Source organism: Trachypithecus francoisi, unplaced genomic scaffold, assembly GCF_009764315.1.
Source record: "Trachypithecus francoisi isolate TF-2019V2 unplaced genomic scaffold, Tfra_2.0 Lachesis_group9, whole genome shotgun sequence".
NCBI classification, from domain to species: domain Eukaryota; kingdom Metazoa; phylum Chordata; class Mammalia; order Primates; family Cercopithecidae; genus Trachypithecus; species Trachypithecus francoisi.
In genome coordinates, this window is record NW_022681474.1 from 55,753,429 (window position 1) to 55,771,044 (window position 17,616).

At 36.3% G+C, this 17,616-nt stretch overlaps 1 protein-coding gene across 13 annotated transcripts in view; it reads left to right on the plus strand.

Moving 5' to 3' along the window:
- Positions 1-17,616, plus strand: part of MARCHF8 (membrane associated ring-CH-type finger 8) — a 150,924-nt gene that overhangs the window by 4,621 nt on the left and 128,687 nt on the right. Inside the window, exon 1 of one of the 13 annotated variants that reach the window (XM_033208583.1) lies at positions 9,411-9,521. The exons of 11 other annotated variants lie outside the window; for them this stretch is intronic. The gene's annotated coding sequence lies outside the window, so the exon portion shown is untranslated. Of the gene's footprint in view, positions 1-9,410; positions 9,522-17,616 lie in introns of those variants that run through there. One more of the 13 variants, XM_033208575.1, reaches the window with a different exon arrangement.

A 17,616-nucleotide genomic window follows, 5' to 3' on the forward strand; every position in this document is an offset into this window, starting at 1 on the left:
CTAAGACAGTTACTAAGTGACCATCTAAGTAACCATCTTAGTAAACTAAGATGGCTATGTATAATAAAAAAGACAGGTAATAATAAGTGTTGGTGACCTGGAGAAATTGGAATCTACATGTTGGAATGTAAAGTGGAGCAAGTGCTTTGAGAAAGTCTGGCAGTTCTTGAAATGGCTAAATATGGGATAAGGCATGACAAAGCAGTTCCACTCCTAGGTATATACCCAAAAGAAATGAAAACATATCTATGCAAAAATTTGTATGTACATGTTCACAGTAGCAGTAGCCATAATAGCCAAAATGTTGAAACAACTCAAACGTACATCAACTGATAAATGGTTTAAATAATGTGGTTTATCCATGCAGTGGACTGTTATTCAGGAATAAAAAGGAATTAAATACTGACTCATGCTACAAATGGATGAACTTTGAAAACTTTCTAAGTGATAAAAGAAAGTCACAAAAGGCCACATATTGTGTGATTACAGGTATATGGAATGTCCAGAATACAAATATAGACTCAGATAATAGAATACTGGTTGCCTAGAACTGGTGTTGGGGTAGGGGTTGGGGAAAAATGGGTTTGACTGCTAAAGAGGACTGAGTTTCTTTTTGGGGTGATGAAAATATTCTAAAATTGATGATGGTGATGGTTTTACAATTCTGTGCATTTGCTAAAAACTATTGAATTGCACACCTGCAAAAAAGCCATTGATGGAAAGAAGGAAATTTTTTTGAACAAAGATGCCATGTTGTATGCCTCTTGGAGAATCCCAGGTGGTAGGGACTGAGACTTGCCTATAGCCATGTGAGTGAGATGGGAAGCATATCCTTTTCATACATGGAGGCCTTCAGAGGATCCCACAGCTTGGCCAGCAGCTTGAGTGCAACCCCATGATAGACTTTGACCCAGAAGTACCCAGCTAAGCTGTGCCTAGATTTCTGGCCTGTGGTAACTGTGAGATAATAAATGTCCATTGTTTTAAACTACTGAGTTTTGGAGTAACTTGTATGCAATAGTAAATCACTCATACATAAGTAGCAGCATTGCAATATATATTTTTTAAATTTTAGTTTTCTGGAAAACTGGTGGCTAAACTACTAAAATTATAGAATTATAGTATAATGGATTCTTTTTCTTTTTTTTTTTTTTTGAAACAGAGTCTCGTTCTGTGGTCCATGCTGGAGTGCAGTGGTGTGATCTCGGCTCACTGCAAGCTCCACCTCCCGTGTTCACACCATTCTCCTGCCTCAGCCTCCCGAGTAGGTGGGACTACAGGTGCCCGCCACCGTGCCCTGCTAATTTTTTGTATTTTTAGTAGAGACGGGGTTTCACCGTGTTAGCCAGGATGGTTTCAATATCTTGACCTCGTGATCCACCTGCCTCGGCCTACCAAAGTGCTGGGATTACAGGCATGAGCCACCGCGCCCGGCCTATAATGGATTCTTTCGTTCCTTATTTTGTTAACCACAATTCATAACCAATAGGCAATGATACACACATTTATTGAGATATCGTGTAAATTGTTGGGGATAAATTATACTTAAAATGGCTAAAATTCCTTTTATTACAATTTTAAAAGTGTGTTATCTCTGTAAAATACATTACAAGTCTTTATCAACCAAAACAGGCAATTTTAAGACGGTATAGCAGTACATAACATTTCACATATTGTAATGGTTTTCTGGTAACTGTTTTATATTTAAAACTTATAAGTAGTATTAATACTTATAAGTTGGGAGATTTATTTACAACTTCAGCAAAGGCACTCAAAAAAGAATCATCGAGGCAAAACTACAATCTCATAGAAGCCAACCCATTCTTATAGGAACTATATGAAAGGAGGTTAAAAAGATTTTTGTTCTTTTCCTTTGTGTATTTCTGTTCTTCAGTTGAAGAAATGTTGTATGACCATATGAATAAGGAAAGCATTTCGAAATTTCATTTAAGAAATGAGATGTTTTCAAAGTTTGTAAGGATTTTCTCCTTTTCTTCTTACCTTTGACAAAGTGAAAAAAAATATTTATTAGCATGTAAGGATAGCTGAAATGTTGTGTGAAAAAAAGCCTGCTGAATTTTCTCCTGTGTTTTATTCTAGAGGTTTTATAGTTTTAGCTCCAATATTAAGGTTCATGATCAATTTTTAGGGGTTGATAGAGTGTTTGGTATGAGCTATGGGTCTAGGTTCTTTATTTTCCTTTATGAATAAACAATTTTTAAATTTAAATTTAAATTTTATTTTTTGCCTGAGGAGGCCTTGGGCTCAAGCTAGCTGGTCTAATATACATTTTAAAATATCATTTGTTGAAAAGGTAATTCTTTCCCTATTGAGTTTCTTCCCCTTTCTGTATTCTTTGCCCATTGAGTTCTCTTGGCATTTTTGTTGAAAGTAAACTGGTGATGTATGTGTGGATGTGCTTTTGAACTCTCTCCTGTTGCTTTTGCTGTCTGTTCTTATGTTGGTACCACATTGTCTTTATTTCTATAACTTTATGTAAAGTTTGAAATTGGTTAGTATAAATCCTCCAATTTTGTTCTTTATTTTCAAAAATTTTCTGGGTATTCTAGGTCCTTTGTGTTTTCAAAAGTATTTTAAAATCGGCTTGTTAGTTAAAAAAAAAAAAAAAAAAAGAACAACTTGCGGTTTCAATTGGGATTGCCTTGACTCTGTAGATCAGTTTGTGGAGAATTGCTATTTTAATGTCATTGAACCTTCCACTACATAAACATGTTATAGCTCTCCATTTATGTAGTTCTTTAATTTCTTTCAACATGTTTTTTAGTTTTGCAGTGTACAGGTCCTGTGCATATTTTATTGAATTTATATCTTAATATCTTACATTTTTAATGCCATTGTAAATGGGATTAAAAAATCATTTCTCAAGTATTCCTTGCTAATATGTAAAAATACAGCTGATTTTTGTATATTGTCTTTGTGTCTTGTAGCCTTTCTAAATCCACTTATTAGTTCTGGTAGTCTTTTGGTTGGATTTTCTCCACATACAGTCATTGAATGAAGACAGTTTTACATCTTCCTTTCCAAACATGTGCTTTCTGTTTCTTTTTTTACCTTATTACACTTGTGAGGACCTCAAGTCCAATATTATGATAGAAGTGGTGAGAGCAGATATCCATGTTTTGTGGTCAATTTGAGGGAGAAAGCATTTAGTCTTATATATGGTACAAAAAGCACTAACTACAACATTTTAAAAATGTTAAATTAGACTCAATAAAATTAAAAAGTCTGCACTTTAGGAGACATTGTTAAGGAAAAGAAACAGTATACTATAGACTGGGAGCAAATGTTGACAATTGATATATCTGACAAAGGACTTTTACCCAGCATTATATAAAAAACTTCAATAAATTAGTAAGAAGTTAGAGAACTCAAATGGCAAAATTGGTAAAAAAAAAAAAAAAAAAAAAAAAAAAAAAAAATTGTGGAGCAACTTATTAAAAGAAGGTATTTGAAATTCCAGTAGACATATTAAAAATTCTTGACATATTTAGTTATTAAAGAAAATTATAATTATGAGCAACTTTTTGCCTACAAGAATGGTCAAAATGAAAAAGACTAACAATACCAAGTGTTGGTGAGGACGTAGAGCAATCAGAATTTTACATAAATTGCTGATAGGAGTGTACAGGCACTTTGGAAAACTGTTTAACAGTTTCCTATTAACTTAAACTTGCACTTACTGTATGACCTAGACATTACACCCCTGGGTATAAAATAAAACCTTAAATTCACAAATGATTTGTACAACAGTACTCAGTGCTCAACACTGGAAACAGTATAGTCTATCAACAAATCTGCAGTGGAATATTAGGAGAAAAAAGGAATGAATTTGCACAGTGTCACTCTATGAAATTAAAAACATTATATTGAGCAAAAGAAGCCAGACAAAAGACTACATTCTGTATAATTTGATTCACATGTAATTCTAGAACCACCAAAACATTAAGAAAGCAGATTAGTGGTTGCCTGAGGTTATAGGTGGGGGTGGGGATTGACTGCAGAGGAGCAGAAAAGAACTTTCTATGGTGATGGAATTACTCTGTATTTTGATTGGGTGGTGGTTATACTAAATATACACTTTTTATACACTTTTATCAGAACTTAACATTATACTTAAGATGGGTGCATTTTGTTTTATGTAAATTATGTCTTAATATGGTTGTTTTTCAAAAGGGTCTAAACATTTATAGACAGAATATATACCTATGTGTATATATACTGAGATTTTATGTAAAATATTTAAATGTATGTATACTCATAGGAAATGCTTAGAAGGATGTTAAGCAAATTGTTACGGATTATGTCTAGGTGGTGAGAATTTTAGGTGATTAAAAAAAATGATTGGACTTTTTATATTATTTGAATTAGTCCTTTCAATGAACACATCTTTGCAAAAGAAAAGAAGAAAGTTTTTTTGTTATGTAGAAGTTTGATTATCTAGATGTTTTCATCTTTCAAATATTGAGTAGATATTACAATATTTATAAATTATGTATAGAATGTAAGTGCTGTTATTTTGTGTGGTTTTTTTTTTTTTTTTTTTTTTTTTTGAGACGGAGTCTCGCTCTGTCACCCAGGCTGGAGTGCAGTGGTGCCATCTCTGCTCACTGTGAGCTCCGCCTCCAGGGTTCACGCCATTCTCCTGCCTCAGCCTGCTGAGTTGCTAGGACTACAGGCACCCACCACCATGCCCGGCTAATTTTTTGTATGTTTAGTAGCGACAGGGTTTCACCGTGTTAGCCAGGATGGTCTCTATCGTGATACATCCGCCTCCGCCTCCCAAAGTGCTGGGATTACTGGCGTGAGCCACCGTGCCTGGCCAAGTGCTGTTACTTTGTAATCACCAGTTAGGAACAATGTACATTACTTTTGATGCCCTTGGTCTCTCTTCTCTGATCCCATTCTGTTATGTCCCCAGAGACATAACTGCTACCCTGAATTTTGTTTTTATTGTTTAATTGCTATAGTTTTATCACATTTGTATCTTGAAGCTGTGTTGTTTTGCCCTGCATGCTGTTGAACTTTATAACTAGAATTGTATTGTGTGTGTACTTCTTTCATTTGCTTTTTTATTCTGTATAATGTGAGATTTGAGACTCATTCATATTTTTGTATGGCTGTAGTTCATTGGTATCTCCTTGTCTTATTGTGTTGCATTATGAATATTCCACAGTTTGTCCTTTGTAGTATTGATGAATGACTGGATTGTCAATTTTTTAAAATCTGTCATGAGCAATGGAGATGTGAACATTGTGCATGTCTTTTTGTGCTCTTGGGCAAGAGTTTCTCTTTGTGTATGGTCAGGTGTATAGCTGCTGGGTTGTAGGATAATGCATTTCTTCAACTTTTCTAGAAGTGGTAGTTTTCTGTTGCTGTGTAACAAATTACCACAAACTTAGAGGCTTAAAACAACACACATTTTAAAATCTCATGGTCCTATAGGTCAGAAGTGCAGTAGACTTGGCTGGTTTATCTGCTATGAGTTTTACGAGGCTGAAATCAAGTTGTCAGTAGGGCTGCATTCTTTTCTACAGGCTCTGGAGAGAAATCAACTCCCACACTTATTTGGGTTGTTGGTAGAATTCATTTCATATGGTTGTTAGGACTGAGGTCCATGTGTCCTTGCTGGATGTCAGCTGGTGGTCATTCTCAGCTTCTACAGGCCACACATTCCTTGCCTTGTGACCCTCTTTCTTTCTTCGTCTTCTAAGCTGGCAGTAGGAGGTTGAATCTCTCTCATGCTTTGAATCTAATATTTTTTTCCTTTTCTAGATGGAGACCATTCTCTGCTTTTAAGGACTCATATGATTTGATTGGGTCCACTGGGATAATCTAGATTACTCTTTCTGTTTTATCTCCATGGTCGTTTCACAGCTATACTCAAATTAGTATTTGAATAACCAGGGGCAGGAATCTTGGGGGACTGTCTTTAGATTTCTGACTACCACTCTATATAATATGTTGTTTTCCGCAGTGGTGGTGCCAGTATACATTTACCTTAGCAGACATTGGAGTTCTTGTTCCATGTCGTTAATATTGTCACTCAATATTGTCAGATATTTAGGCTGAGAAGTGGTATCTCATGGTGTTTTTAATCTATGGGTCCATATTTATAAGTAAAGACAGTTTTGTTTTGTTGCTTTTTAAAAAGTTTTACATAAATAATTTTATTCTGTATGTACTCTCTAACATATGAGGTTTTCCCTCAGATTTGTGCTTTTGTGGTTTGAGTTTTAATAACTACTGTATGGTGTTTCATTGTATGAATAGATCACAATTGGTTCATTCTTTCATTGATGAAAATTTGGATTGTTTCTTAGTTCTCCTTGTGAATGTGTGAGAGAATTTCTTGAAGATATATATAAAGACTGTATATACATTGGTAAAATCTAGAAGTGAAAATCATGTGCATCTTCCCTGTTTTACTGTATAGAGAGACTTACAAAAAGTAGATTCTTTCCTTCCCTCCATTCTTTTTTGCTTTCTTTTGTTACTGCTTTTATCCAGTCTGACAAGCAAATGTCTTTATTGTCTTTAAAGAAGCTTACACAGGTAATATTACAGTGCTAAAAAATTCAAATACTGTAAGTACATAAAGAAAAAGTCTCATCTAGTTATACTGGGTATTTTAATAAAAGTGGGATCATACTACATATAATATTTTGAAGTATGCTTTTTCACCTAGATCAATACATACAGATCTGCATTCTCCATTTTAATAATTAGGTAGTATTCCTTTGCCGGTTGACTTTTGTTTACTGTTCTATACTTAGTACCTAGCAATCAATAAATATTTGTGGGGTGAATGAAGAATATACGGGTACATATATTTGTGAATTATTCAACCCTTCCCCTGTTAGTGGATATTTAGTGTGCTCTGATTTGTATTTTTTAAAATGGTGTCACAGTGATCATTCTCATATATATGTTTTTGAACATTTATGGATGTATTCTTATAGTCTAGAGCCCTAGAAGTGGAATTGCCTGGTCAAAGGAGATTTAAATTGGATAGTTGGTTGTCCCATTTTTATTTCAATCTGTACTCCGACTAATGGTGTTTTGGTGCTCTTTCCCCTGTTCACCTGCCTACAACATTATCTATTACCAATCCCTTATTTTTCTGTATCTTAAAATTAATGTTGAAATTTTTATCAAAATAATACTTGGACATTGTTTAAAAATAGGGAGCATAAAGTCTTACAATGAAAAATAGAGGCAAACTTTTCTTGTTACAGTATCTACTTTTAATATTTCTAAACATGTTATTCCACTGTTATTTATTTATCCACTTTAAATATTATGCATTGCCTTCTTATTTTGATAGTTGAGGATTTGGACATCTTAAACTCCTCGTTTGCCTTTTCCCACTCTGACTATAGTTACATCCCTATTTTTAGTGAAATCAATAAGAAATATTTAGTGACAACTATTCATCTGCAAATCAGGTAGTAGTCTGTGACTACATTTCCTTTCTTATGTAATTTTTAAGTTAAATTACCTAGTTTTTTTCACCTGCATCACTTTTTAATACAGATTCTTGCTAGACTGATCATCTTTTCTCAGTCTGTATATTTTCATAAAACAAAAACTGTCAGTCCTTACAACATCTGTACAACTTGGTGTACAGTTCTGAGGGGCAAAAGAGTTAGGAAACTTGAATTCTGCTTCTGACTTTTCTGAATAGCTTGACCTCTGACAAGCAGCCTTGCTTCTCTCTGCCTTGTTTACTCATTTTAAAAAATGGCATTGGGTTTGAACTGGTTGGTCTCTGATTCCTTTCAGTTCTGCCATTCTGGTTTTTTTGTTCTCCTATTGAATCTTAATTGTATCACTTAAATAGCTAACTGTAACAGCTTGTGGGGAGAGTGCATTTTACAACTTGGAGAAGAAAAAGGCTTGGGTGAGAAAGACAAGATAATATGGAAACTTGAAGGGCTGCTGTATAGAGAATAATTAGGCTGGTTTCACGTGATTCAAAACTAATACCTGTAGTTGAATGGGAGGTTCTCTTGCTTCAGCGTAACAGACACACTCTTAACAGTTAATTCCTGTCCAACATTGAAGTGGGCCACCCTAAGTGATGGGTATTTCCTAACACTGAAAGGACAGAGGTCAAGGTAGATAGGCAAAAATGATGCTTTAGAGACAGGTTGAAGTTATTTAAGCCCCAGCCAGCCAGGGATACTACCAGATGACTTCTCTAACCTTCTGGCCTCCCACAGGTGGAAATCAATGGCATAAGGTTGTTAAAATAATTTTTAAAAACCTATTGTGGCTTGACTCATTGGTCATGACTTTAACCAAATTATAGTAATGATGATTCATACACTTTTAAAAAAAATGTGCATTTTTTTTTTTTGTTTGAAGTGCCTAAGTAGTGTTCTCAGTTTTAAAATGTTACTCTTCTAAGTCTTGTGTAGTTCTTGATGATTCATCTGGGAAAGCAGCCCTTTTCTTCTTCTTGAGTGATCTTTGAAAACTTGACACTTTCCACTTAAACTAAGCTGGGAACTTTGAGTTTGAGTTTTTAGGTCCTGTTGAGATACACAACTAAATTTGTCATTGACTATGTGTGTTGCCAAGTTTTCTGGAGATGTTTACCAGTCTGGGCAATTTTGATAGTATTATCTTACAGTTTTTGCTGTGAAGCAGTCTTTAAATATAAGATATTTATAGGAGCAAGCCCTTGGGGGAAAAAAGCATTCTTACTAGTTTTATTAAATTAATTAATTAATTACAATGCCCTCATTCCCAATTCTTGAGGTAGAATTTTGGTCACCTTAGCATCTGAGTGAGGAGGTAATGTGTGTGTTTACATTTCCTGAACTACCTCAGGTCTCCTCTAACTGCTGGGTGTCTTGTTCCTGCTGAACTGTACTGTACAGTAGACTGCACTGTACTAGTGAATGCATCAGTCTGTGGTAGGATTTCTTGACCTTAGTTCTGTTGAGAGTTGGGGTTGGATAATTCTTTGTTGTGGGGAACTGTTCTGTGTATTGTAGGATGTTTAGTCGCATCCCTGGCCTCTTCCTACTAGGCGCCATTGGCACCCCCACAGTTGTGGCAATTAAAAATATCTCCAAGACACTGGCAAAATCCCCTGGGGTGATAAATTGCCCCTGTTGAGAACCACAGACTTAGGAATGCCGCTCAGTTGGCCCTCTGCCACGTTAAGGTCTTCCTACTCTTACCTGGTTTCTCCATGTTCCCAGCGTTGCTCACAGCCTCGTCTCGCCTGACTGTGCTCTGCTCAGCTAATTAGGCAGAAGTTGCCAAGTAGAAGGTGGAATCAGTGGGGAATAGGGTGGAGCTGGAGTCAGGTGTGGCCCTGGGTAGTGGCTGAGCACTACAGCACACAGATGGGTGTGTGTGTGTGTGTGTGTGTGTGTGTGTGTGTGTGTGTTTGTGGTAGCTAAGATTAGACTGCTAAAGCAAATGTTCTTTGACATGAAAATAAACCGACGACACCACTGCTGGTCCTAGCGCACAATACTAATCAGGTATGTGGTATCTTTATATTGTCTTAAGCCTGCCTTGGATTCTGTTGTTAACGAAAGAAAGCTCCAAGCATGTTTCTTCTTTAATGTTTTTATTTGAAAGAAGCAGAGAAAAGTGAAACCCGTTCTTGACGAACTTCATGTTCAATATAGTTTCAATTTTCAGGTGACTTAAATAGCTAGATCCATTTTTTACATGTATGAAATGAGGTGGGAGAGTTTGTAAATTTGAAGCAGCAGCAGTTTACTGAATGCAGCCAGGTATGATACTGTGCCCTCAAGAAATACTTGGAGTGCACAGGGAGTGAGACAGGCACCGTCATGTAAGCAGTGGTAGTTCACAGGTGGTGAGGGCTAAGATCTCATAAACTGGAGACTGGGACAAGTGTTCACATTCCCTGCTTATATTCATTTTCAAACAGTCACTGTTTATAATATGTCTGTTCTGAGCTTTATGAATTTTTTTTTTTTTACTTAAGATCATCCTAACTGCCCATTTTGTAAACTTTATTCTCTTAACATTTATTATGTCATATTTTCTGATTTTAAATAACTTTTAATGACTGCATATTGCATTTTGTGGTTATATCCTAAGTGGTTTACTTAATGATTTCTGTATTGTTTAACGTGGATTGTTTTAAAGAATTTTGCTATTATAGTTATCATTTGATGAATATCTTCAGCATAAATTTTAGTCCACAGTTTAGATTATTTCTTTCAGGTAGTGTTATTAACTAGAATGGTGTGGATTTTTTTTATTTTTATTTTTATTTTTGAGGGGGACGGATTCTTGCAGGCTGGAGTGCAGTGGCATGATCTCGGCTCACTGCAACCTCTGCCTCCCGAGTTGAAGCAATTCTCCTGCCTCAGCCTCCCGAGTAGCTGGGATTACAGGTGCCCACCACCGCATCTGGCTAACTTTTGTATTTTTAATAGAGACAGGATTTCACCATGTTGGCCAGGCTGGTCTCGAACTCCTGACCTCAGGTCATCCACCCGCCTCTGCCTCCCAAAGTGCTGGGATTACAGGCGTGAGCCACTGTGCCTGGCCTGGTGTGGATATTTTTAAGGCTATTGATCCATATTGCTGAACTGCTTTCCTAAAGGATTCTAATTAATGCTTCCACTAGCAAGGTGTTGAGTGGCCATTTTAGGGCATCCTTGCCAGTGTTGATGTTTTCTAAAAAGAAAACATTATCTGTTTAGTGGGTGGAAAACATCTCATCTTTCATTGACTTTTTGTTTTTGTTTTCCTTTAAAAGTTCATTAGCTTCTTTTGTGCAATTGACTGTACATGTCCTTTTCCTATTAATCTTTTGGAGGTGTTATAGTGTTTTTTAAAAGCAATTTGCTTTATATAGCTTCTTTATATATGAAGGGTAGGGCTTTTTGTCTATCATTTTTGTAAAAAAAAAGCTTACCTAGTTTTCCGCTTATGTCTTTTGCTTTATGTGTAACTTACAAAAAAAGTACACAGGCTGGGTGCGGTGGCTCACGTTTGTAATCCCAGTACTTTGGGAGGCCCAGGCACGCGGATCACCTGAGGTCAGGGGTTCAAGACCAGCTTGGCCAACACAGTGAAACCCTGTCTCTACTAAAAATACAAAAATTAGCTGGGCATAGTGGCAGGCTCCTGTAATCCCAGCTAGTCGGGAGGCTGAGGTAGGAAAATCGCTTGAACCTGGTAGGTGGAAGTTGCAGTGAACTGAGATTGCGTGTCTCAAAAAAAACAGAGTATAGGGAATTACTACGTATTATTTACTAAGATTCACCAGTTGTTTGTATTTTACCTCGTTAGCTTTATCACTCTTTCCCCCTTTCTTTATATGCATATATTAAAATGCATTTTTTTGTGATTCATTTAAGTTGTATAGGTCCTAAGAACACTTCAACATGTATTTCTAAGAGCCAGGGTATTCTCTTGCGTAACCACAGTAAAATTACCAGTCAAGAAATTTAACAATTGGTACAGTGTTGTTATCTAATTTATAGTGCAATTTCAACACTATAATGTCCTTTATTGCCCTTTTGTTTTCCATGTCCAGTATCCAGTCCAGAATCACTGTGAAATTAATTGTCGTATTTTAGTCTCCTTTAATCTGGAGTACTTTGTTAACCTCTCATTGTCATTCTTGACATTGATCTTTTGGAAGATTACAGATCAGTTATTTTTTTAGAATGTCCCTCACTTTTTACTTGTCTGAAATTTCCTCATGGTTAGATTCAGTTCATGCATTTTATGCAAGGATAACAAAAAAGTGATTTTTATTTTTCTCAGTGCGACATATTAGGAGCAACCTCATGTCAGTTTGTTCCAATATTGCTGATAACATCAAACGGTTGGTTAAGTTGGAATCTGCCAGATTTCTTTACTGCCGTGATACTGTTTTCCTCTTTGAAGTTAATATGTATTGACACTGTGTTAATATCGTGTTCCTCATCAAACTTTCACCCACTAGTTTTAGCCTCCAGTGATGACTTTCCAACTGCATGCTTCCTTCTGTAGCTATTGATTGGCATTCTACTGTAAGGAAGACCTTTCCCTCCTCCCTCCACGTCCCATTTATTTATTTGTTCAATTATTTATTTGAATGATTCATATACGTATTTAGTGGTCTGTAATTCATTACTGTGATTATTTTGATACTAAAATCGTCCCAAATTTGGTCTGTGTAAACTCTTTCAGACTGGCTTCTGTGTTCTTTTTATATGTCTCCACAATTCTTTGAGTACTTATTTACCTTCTGGTGCAAAAAGATGCTTTGGGCTCATTTTGTATGACCCACCCCTCAAATCAGCTTTTCTTTTTATTTATTTATTATTTTTTGAGAAGGAGTCTTGCCCTGTCCCCCGGCTGGAGTGCAGTGGCGCGATCTCGGCTCACTGCAAGCTCCGCCTCCCGGGTTCAGGCCATTCTCCTGCCTCCGCTTCCTGAGTAGCTGGGACTACAGGCACCTGCCACTACACCTGGCTAATTTATTATTATTTTTTTTTGTATTTTTAGTAGAGACGGGGTTTCACTGTGTTAGCCAGGATGGTCTTGATCTCCTGACCTCGTGATCTGCCTGCCTCGGCCTCCCAAAGTGCTGGGATTACAGGCGTGAGCCACCGCACCCCGTCTCAAATTAGCTTTTCTTAGAGGAGCATTGTTACTATTAGTGAGGAATGAATGGTATTTGGAAATCAAGATCTGGATATATGACGTGCTTATTGCAACTGGTGTGTCATTATTTCTAGGCCTACTCAGTGGCCACAGCTAGGATATGTTTGTGTGTGTGTAAATACATATATGTATATCCATGTTTTAATATTTTATTAAACAATTTTTTTAGAGATAGGGTCTCTAAAGAGGGAGCTAACTCCCTCCAGCCCTTTTTTTAAATAATATTTTTAATTTTTAAATTTTGTGGGCACATAGTAGGTATGTATATATTTATGAGGTGCATGAGATGTTTTGATACAGGCATGCAATGTGAAATAATCATATTGTGGAGAATAGGGTATCCATCCCTTCATGCATTTATCCTTTGTGTAACAAGCAATCCAGTTACACTCTCATTTAAAAATATATAATTGTTATTATTGACTATAGTCATTCTGTTGTTCTATCAAATAGTAGGTCTTATTCATCCTTTCTATTTTTTTTTGTGCCCATTAACCATCCCCACCTTCCCCACAGCCCCCCATTACCCTTCCCAGCCTCCAGTAACCATCTTTCTACTCTATGTTCATTAGTTCAATTGTTTTGATTTTTAGATTCCATAAATAAGTGAGAACGTGTGATGTTTGTCTTTTTGTGCCTGGCTTATTTCACCCTCTGGCTCTTTTATGAGGTCCCTAATCCCATTCATTAAGGCTATGCCCTCGTGATTTAATCACCTCGTGAAGTCCTCGAGTCTTAATATTAGCATTGGCAATTTAGTTTCTTTGTTTTTCTTTTCTCTTTTTGTTTAGAGACAGTCTCACTTTATCACCCAGGCTGGAGTGCTAGTGCTCACTGCAACCTTGACCTCCTGAGCTCCAGTGATCCTCCCGCCTTAGCTTCCTGCATAGCTGGGACTTTTAAGCTGGGATGCTTTAAGGTGCATGCCACCATGCCTGGCTAGTTTTTTTTTTTTTTAATTTTATTTTTATTTTTAGTAGAGATGAAACCTCACTGTGTTATGCAGACTAGTTTTGTGTTCCTGAGCTCAAACAGTTCTTCTGCCTTGGCCTCCCAGAGTGCTAGGATTACAGGCTTGAACCAGGATACCAGACCGTGATTAAGTTTCAGCATGAGAATTTCGGGGGACACATTCATACCCTAGCAAGATCTATGTATACACACTTATATATTAACAACTATGAGTTCATATTGATTCTACCCGTATTAATCTAACACCATGAGGGGGTGGTACTTCTTGCATCTTCCTTAGGTTGAATTTCGTCAAATGCTTTTCTTGCATCTTGCCCACACTCTGTGCAAATATATACTATACTTATTTCTAGAAGTTTTATAGTTTTTGACTTTAGGTTTAGATCTATGATCAATCTCAAATTATTTTTTGTTAATAGTTTGAGATAGGGGTTGAAGTTCATCATTTTTCTGTATTGGATATCCAACTGATCTAGCACTGTTTGTTGAAAAGACTTTTCATTCCCAATTGAATTGCTTTGATGCCTCCTCTGAAAATCAGTTAACTGTATATGTGTGAGTCTGTTTCTGGACTTTGTATTCTGTTCTCTTGATCTGTTTGTTTGTCTTTAGGGCAGCACAATATTCTCTTGATTATTGTAGCTCTGTAAGAAGCCTTGAAGTCAGATAGTTTAAGTCATTCAACTTTGTTCTTTTTCAAGATTGTTTGGCTGTTCTAGGTCCTTTGAATTTTCATATACATTTTAAAATCAAAAGCCTAATTTCTATAAAAGTGCCTAGTGGGAATATGGTTGGAATTGTGATTTAGGCAGAATCAACATCTTGACAGTGTTGAAAATTTCAAATTACAAACATGGTATATATCTTCATTTACTTAGGTATTTAATTTCTTTCAGTAGTGTTTTGAGGTTTTCAGTATATGGGGCTTCCATGTCTTTTGTTAAATTTATTCTTAAGTAATTTGCTTTTTGGTATTAAGAAATGTTTTTAAAATTTCATTTTGTTGGTGGAAGATAGAAATACAATTGTTCGGCTGGGCGCGGTGGCTCAAGCCTGTAATCCCAGCACTTTGGGAGGCCGAGACGGGCAGATCACGAGGTCAGGAGATCGAGACCATCCTGGCTAACATGGTGAAACCCCGTCTCTACTAAAAAATACAAAAAACTAGCCGGGTGAGGTGGCGGGCGCCTGTAGTCCCAGCTACTCGGGAGGCTGAGGCAGGAGAATGGCGTGAACCTGGGAGGCGGAGCTTGCAGTGAGCTGACATCCGTTCGCTGCACTCCAACCTGGGGGACAGAGCGAGACTCCGTCTCAAAAAAAAAAAAAAAAAAAAAAAGAAATACAATTGTTCTGTATATTGACCTGCCATCCTGCAACTTTGCCAAACTTACTTAGATGAATCTTGCTAGACTGACATAATTCTTAAGAATTTATTTGTTAACAATTAGCCTCTGAAAAGAAAGTTTTATAATTTCCTTTCAAATATTTATTCATAGTATTTCTTTTCCTTGCTTATTACATTTAATAGGATCTTCTGTATACTATAATGTTGGGTAGACTTGGTGCAATTTCTGTCACCATCTTTGCCATCTTGCCAGTCTTTGAGGGAAAGTCCTCAGAATTTCATTATGTTATTTGCTGTAGGTTTATATGATAGAGGAAATTTCTTTCTGTTTATAGGTGTGCTAAAATTTTTATTTTTTTTTTAACCCAGAGTGGATATGGAACTTTGTCAGGTGCTTTCATCACATCTGGTATTATGGTAAATGAAATTGCCTTTTGTACATGAATCCTTTTATATTCCTGGAGTAAATACTGCAGTATCGTGATATATTATTATTATTTTTGTAAGTTAACTGATTTTGATCTTTCCATTGTTTTGCTGAGGATGTTTTCATCTGTGTTAATCAACTATGGTCATGTTTTATAGTTTTTTTATAATTAAAAATGTTTTGGTAATGGGTTTATGCAGACCTTCTAAATGAGTTGGGAATTGTTTACTCCTTTATTTTCTTCCACATGTGTCTGATAGACTTCACCAGTGAAACCATCTGAGTTTTGAGTTTTCTTTTTGTAAAAGGGTAGGCTAACCATTTTAACTTACTTAATAGATATATGGCTATTTAGATTTTAAAAGTTTTATCTTGTGTCCGTTGTGGAAACTGTTGTGCTTTTCAGCCTATTATTAGTGCTGTGTGGTTTATCTTTCCATCCTCTTTATTTTAACCCGTGTCTTTATATTCAAAAGATATCTCTTGTAGACATAATTGGGTCTTGTTTTTTTCTTCTCCCCAATCTGAAAAAAAGCTACATTTTAATTGGAATATTTATTTAGTCTCCTTAATGATACACAATTGATCCTCATTATTTGAGGATTCCATACGTGTGAAAATTGCAAAATTTATTTGTAACCCCTAAATCAATACTTGAAGTGTTCCTGTAGTCATTCACAGACATGCACAGAGTAGCGAAAAATTTGAGTTATCTTGACACATTTTTCCCAACTGAGGTCAAATAAGGTGACGCTCTGCCTTCTTGTTTCAGCTCTCATACTTTGAAAAACAAGGGTCCTTTTCCACACATCAAGAAAAGAAAACTGCAGGCCAGTATCTCTGAATATTGAGACAAAAATCCTCAGCGAAATACTAGCAAACTAAATGAACAATACATTAGAAAGATCATTCAACATGACCAAGTGGGATTTATCCCTGGGATGCAAGGATGCTTCAGCATATGCAAATCAGTTTGTATGGTACATCATACCAACAGAATGAGATAAAAACTGTGTGATCATTTCAATTAGTGCTGAAGAAAACATTTGATGAAATGTAACATCTCTTTATGTTGAAAAACCCTCAAAAAACTGGGGATAGGAGGAACATACCTCAACATAATTAAAGCCATATATGATATACTCACAGCTAGTATAATACTGAATGGGGAAAAACGGAAAGCCTTTCCTCTAAGGCAAGTTTGTCCAATCCATGGCTCAAGGGCCACATATGGTCCAATACAAATTTGTAAACTTTCTTAAAACATTATTTTTTTTTTAGCATTTTTTTTTTAAAGCTCATCAGCTATCATTAGTGTTAGTGTATTTTTTTTTTTTTTTTTTTTGAGATGCTCTGTCACCAGGCTGGAGTGCAGTGGTGCGATCTCAGCTCACTACAATCTCCGCCTCCCGGGTTCAAGTGATTCTACTGCTTCAGCCTCCTGAATAGCTGGAATTACAGGTGCACACCACCACACCCAGCTAATTTTTGTATTTTTAGTAGAGATGGGGTTTCACCATGTTGGCCAGGATGGTCACGATCTCTTGACCTTGTGATCTGCCTGCCTCAGCCTCCCAGAGTGCTAAGATTACAGGCGTGAGCCACTGCATCTGGCCTAGTGTTAGTATATTTTATGTGTGGTTCAAGACAATTCTTGCAGTGTGGTCCAGGGAAACCAAAAATTGGACACCACTGCTCCAAGATCTGGAATATGACAAGGATGCCCACTGTCACCACTGCTATTCAACGCAGTACTAGAAGTTCTAGCTAGAGCACTCAGACAAGAGAAGCATATAAAGGGTATCCAGATTGGAAAGGAAGAAGTCAAATTATCCTTGTTTACAGATGATACAATCTAGTATTTGGAAAAACCTAAAGACTCCACAAGAAAACTATTAGAACTGGTAAATTCAGTGAAGTTGCAGGATACAAAATTAACATACCAAAATCAGTAGCATTTCTGTTTGTCAACAGTGAACAATGTGAAAAAGAAATAAAAAAGTATCCCGTTTGGAAGCCACACATAAAATAAAACACCTAGGAATTAACCAAATAAATGAAAGCTCTCTATAATGAAAACTATAAAACACTGATGCAAGAAATTGAAGAGGACCCCCCAAAATGGAAAAATATTACATGTTCATGGATTGGAAGAATCAGTATTGTTTAAATGTCCATACTACTCAAAGCA